The following is a 5088-nucleotide window of genomic DNA, read 5'->3' as shown; positions in this document are numbered from 1 at the left end:
AGACTGATTCTCTAGCTCTAGCTAGGCATTTGTTGATACCTTGATGTCCCTGGTGAAGTCTCTGCAAGATATCAGGTCTCATGCTTTCAGGTATTATGAGTCTCTCACCTTTCATGAGTAATCCTCCATGGTGCAGGACTGACCTGTCAGGCCAGTAGGGCAGCAGCAGCTCGTGTACATCTCGTCTGTGTTCAGGCCAGCCATTTGCAATGTATTGACTGAGACATTTGCATGTGTTGTCTGAGGTTTGTGCACTCTTAATCTGTTCCAGCTTTGTCGGTGTGGCTGGGAGGCTTTCTACTACACTGTCCAGGTAAGCTTTACATTCCTTTTCCAGGTCTTGCTCTGCCTCCGTAGCTGTGGCTGGAAGAGGCGCTCTCGACAGGGCATCAGCTGTTATCAAGTTTTTGCCTGGGACATGGATTATGTTGAAATTAAATCTGAGCAATCTAAGTCTGAATCTGATAATCCTCGGAGGGAGGTCGTCCAGTGCTCTGGACTTCAGGAGGGTTATAAGTGGCTTGTGATCAGTCCTTATAGTAAAATCCAGCCCACTCAAGTATCCTCGCAGGCGCTCACATGCCCAGGTCGCAGCTAAAGCCTCTTTTTCTATTTGGGCGTATCGCGATTCGGCCTTGGTCAGACTTCTAGAAATGAAAACTACAGGTCTCCATTCACCGTCTGGCTGTTTTTGTGTCAACACACCTCCTATTCCATAGGAAGAGGCATCGGCTGATACCATGGTTTCGTGACTTGGGCTGTATTGGGCTAACACAGTCTCTGACCCTAGTTCCTTCTTCGTCTCCAGGAACGCTTTCTGTTGGGGTGCCTGCCATGTCCAGCTGTTCTCTGACTTTAACAGGTCGCGGATGGGCTTTGTCAGGTCAGGCAGACGTGGTGAAAATTTGCCCACATAATTCACCATGCCCATGAAATGGCGAACGTCCCCTACATCCTTCGGCTCAGGCATGTCAAGGATCGCTTTTATTTTATCTGGGTCTGCTCTGATGCCTGTTGAGTTTATGACATGGCCCAGGAATCGAATCTCACACATAGCAAACTGGCATTTCTCGTTCAGAGTGAGTCCAGCTTCTCTGAATTTCTGTAGCACTTTGTGCAGCCGTTCGTCATGCTCTGCCCGATCCTTTCCCGTGACAAGGACATCATCAGCATGGCACAGGGCTCCGTCAACACCATCGATCAGCTGAGAAATCCTCTTCTGAAAATGTTCTGGAGCCGAAGATATTCCAAAAGGGAGCCTCTTGAAGTAGTAGCGTCCCTCTGGTGTGATGAATGTGGTCAACAGCATTGAGTCTTTATGAAGTGGTACCTGCCAGAAGCCTGATGTCGCGTCGAGCTTTGTGAAGATTCTGGCTCCTTCTAGCTTGGCCAGCGTCTCATCCACTGCCGGTAATATGAGCCTCTCTCTGATGACATTCTCATTCAGAAGTGTTAAGTCTACACAAATGCGTATTTTCCCTGATGTTTTCACAATAGGGACCATGCCTGCGCACCATTCAGTTGGTTCTTCCACGCGGCCTATGACCCCCATCTTCTCCATCCGGTCCAATTCCTCTTTCACTTTGCTGCGGAGGGGAATGGCTACACGACGTGGTGCGGAGAGAACGTAGTGTGCTGCATCGTCTTTCAGCTTAATTTTGTACTCTCCTTTAAGTTTACCTAGCCCTGTGAAGACATCTGGGTAGGTTGAGCGAAAGTGTGCCTCTGCGTCGTCTATGCTATGGAGCTGTGGAATCATCTGCAGTCTGCGAATGGCAGGGAGGCCCAGTAAGGGTGTGCTCAGGTCCTTCACAATGAACACCTCCTCCTCAATCTTTCTGTCGCCTCTCTGAATGACTGCATGTACTTGCCCTTTTACATCCAGAGGTTGGTTGGCGGGCCCTAGCAGTGGTCTTTGCGCCGCTGTGTGGTTGCCATATCGATCCTGTACATATTCTGTCTCTGGGATAGCAGTCACGGACGCGCCAGTATCCACCTTGAAACGCAATGGGCTGCCGTTTATGGTAAGTAGTTCTGTCCATGTAGACGAATGTGGATGGTCAACAGCTCCTAGATAAGCCCCAGCTGCGAGGTTTATGTCCTGAGAGAACATGAGTCAAGTGAGACAGAGGACATTGGGGTCGTACTCCAAGGAATAAAGTTTTGACAGATCTACATGGCCATTAGCTGTCACTATGTCGGAGTTGATAACCTCATGTACCTGCCCGTGCTTAGATACACCTTTGAGGCATTGCAAAAAATCTTCATGGAGCTGGATGAAGGCAAACTCCCAAGGTTGGTTAAAGAACACCCTGTTTCAGTGAATGACTTTCCATTTTTATTTTTTTAAAAAGAAATACTGTTTTTACTATGTTGAAACCTGAAAGGACTATCAATGGCTGAGTGACCACGGGTCATGGAATCTTTTTGTGGATGTTTTTTTTATTATTATTAATTATTCATTATCTTTATTTTAGGAACTAGAAATGTCACCTTTTGGTCAGTCATCTTTGAATCTGGTCCATCAGTCTTCAGGCCTGATCTCTCTCTTTCTTTCTCTTCTCTCCCTCTCTCTCTTCCCCCTCTCTCACTTCTCTCTCTCATCTTCCTCTCTCCTCTATCTTTCTCCTCTCCCTGTGATGTTTGCTGCACTTTTTTCCATTTGTCAATTGCTGGATAAAAAACAATACTGTGTATTTCATGTTGCTTTCAATAAAAATTGACTACTAAACTGACTTGACTCTTTTCAGTAAAAAGATGTATAACAGATGTCTGCAATTCTAGAAAAAAAAACAGTTAAAAGACACTGTTCTGGTACTATAGGGACATAAAACTTTAAGAGTTTATTTTTTTAGCATTAATAAATGAAGTTAGAAGTACCTTTTACAATCTATTACTATTGACATGATAAAATTACTTTTGCATTACACAATACATTGGTATTACATAAATATGAAGGTATTATCTTCATTCAACATGATTTTTTTATGTAATACGATGTGATTTCAATGTGTAGGTTTTACAAGAAACGATTAACTAGAACAAAAGTGTAAAAATTGTGTCAGCTGGACACATTCTGATTATGTGGGACCGATGTACACATTAAAATCATGTAAATTCAAGGAACTTTTTTTTTCAGTGCAGGATTGATGGAAACTGAAGTGGCCATTTTCTTGCTGATCTGTGCTGGAAAATCAACTGTTAACACTCAATAAAGCAAGCTCTTTTGGTAAATGTAAACTTAGCCTTAAAACTAACGTTATCATGTTATGTTAAAGGACAATTCCGGCGCAAAATGAACCTAGGGGTTAATAACACATGTGTACCGACTTCGACCGTTTGCTGGGATTTGTTTTCATGCTAGTCGAATGTGACCAGTTTTATTGCAAACCGCTTATTAGCGTTTAACGCTAGCCTTCGGGGCACACGTACAGTAGAAAGAAATCGCTATTTCTATACCACTAACAAGGCTCAAAATAGCACCACACTTACACAGTAGCATAATGAGGGTCTCTACATGTAAACCGAAGCATTGAGAACTTTGTAAGTGTACAGGCAGTTTATTAAAAAGAAACACGTTCATATCTGGTTCACATATACAGGCAGGCGATGTGAACTAAAATCAAACGTAATTTGCTCAATATAGGCCTATCAGAAATAATAGCTCCGATGTAACATAACTTGTATAGTGTACTTACTTATTGGATTCATCTGGTCCCTCTGGTATGGATCGCCGCCGCCTGTGTGGTATTGACTACAGGTAGCTTCTAGCTCTCTCTCTCATAGCCCTCTCACGGAGCTCCCAAGATAAGGACGTCCAATAAGGGTTCATCCTCGATGTCTTCAAATTCGTTCAAATAACCTGCCATCTCTTATGTCTCCTGTTGCGTTCAGTGCTTCTCTTTTACACAGTCCTTCTGCAACAACGTTTCACCCGAGATTCACTTCATATCCCAGAGTTCTGTTTAACCAAGGCGCCTGCCTGTATGTGAACCAGACGTCAACGGTAATGTGTTTCTTTTTAATAAACTGCCTATACACTTACAAAGTTCTCAATGCTTCGGTTTACATGTAGAGACCCTCATTATGCTACTGTGTAAGTGTGGTGCTATTTTAAGCCTTGTTAGTGGTATAGAAATAGCGATTTCTTTCTACTGTACGTGTGCCCCGAAGGCTAGCGTTAAACGCTAATAAGCGGTTTGCAATAAAACTGGTCACATTTGACTAGCATGAAAACAAATCCCAGCGAACGGTCGAACTCGGTACACATGTGTTATACCCCTAGGTTCATTTTGCGCCGGAATTGTCCTTTAACGTTACTGAAATTCCAATAGATTTCACTGGTAGCCTGAAGACATGGCTCTGATATAAACAGAGGCGGACAGAGTACACAGCTTCATTACTTGAGTAAAAGTACAGATACCCTTTGCTAAATTTTACTCAAGTACAAGTAAAAGTACAACAGTCAAATGTCTACTTAAGTAAAAGTACTGAAGTACTTGTTTTTAAAAGTATCAAGAGTACAAGAGTAGCCTACATTTTCTAAATATTGCATTACTACGGCCACAGTGCTCACATTTATGTACAGAAACGTCCGACATGGAGTTATGAAAATTTTTAATGTTAATACCTTGGAGAATGTAAAAGGAATTGAATCAAGTAATTTTCATCTTTTGACCATGTTGCCAGGGATGGGCAGTATTTTGTAATACATGTATTTAAAATACATATTTTAAATACAAAATACTATTTTGTAATTGAAACACTTGAAGTGAAAACTATCATTAACTTGTTCAGAAAATTGAAATAGTCTGGCGATGTGGGGCCTCAGGTTCCCGGGATGGACCTGCTGCGTCTTCATCCATTGTTTCGTCTATGGCTTCGTCTCTTATCTAAATCTGACCATGGAGTTGACTTTGGCGGAAAGCAGAAGGTTATTGCTGATAGGCTGTCTCAATCAGTGGCGCCTGCACAATCCAATCACGTTTGAGAGGGAAACAACAAATTGAGGGTTTCCGAGATTTTTCTAAGTAATGGGTACTCACGGTTATGGATAGAAATGTAATGGAGTAAAGAGTACAATATTTG

At 42.6% G+C, this 5088-nt stretch overlaps 1 long non-coding RNA gene across 1 annotated transcript; it reads left to right on the top strand.

Annotated features, from left to right (window-relative positions):
* The first annotated feature begins 2147 nt into the window (after nt 1-2147).
* Nucleotides 2148-2731, top strand: LOC143131786 (uncharacterized). The gene is made up of 2 exons (XR_012988213.1): nt 2148-2295; nt 2478-2731. It is a non-coding gene; the product is annotated as an uncharacterized LOC143131786 (long non-coding RNA).
* Nucleotides 2732-5088: the final 2357 nt, after the last annotated feature.

Source organism: Alosa pseudoharengus, unplaced genomic scaffold (assembly GCF_046254945.1).
Source record: "Alosa pseudoharengus isolate Yale_2024_CS ecotype anadromous, Long Island Sound unplaced genomic scaffold, YU_APseudo_1.1 YU_APseudo_1.1_scf_18, whole genome shotgun sequence".
Taxonomy (NCBI): Eukaryota; Metazoa; Chordata; class Actinopteri; order Clupeiformes; family Clupeidae; genus Alosa; species Alosa pseudoharengus.
Note: the sequence above shows the minus strand (reverse complement) of the source record. Positions and strands in the feature narration are given on the sequence as shown.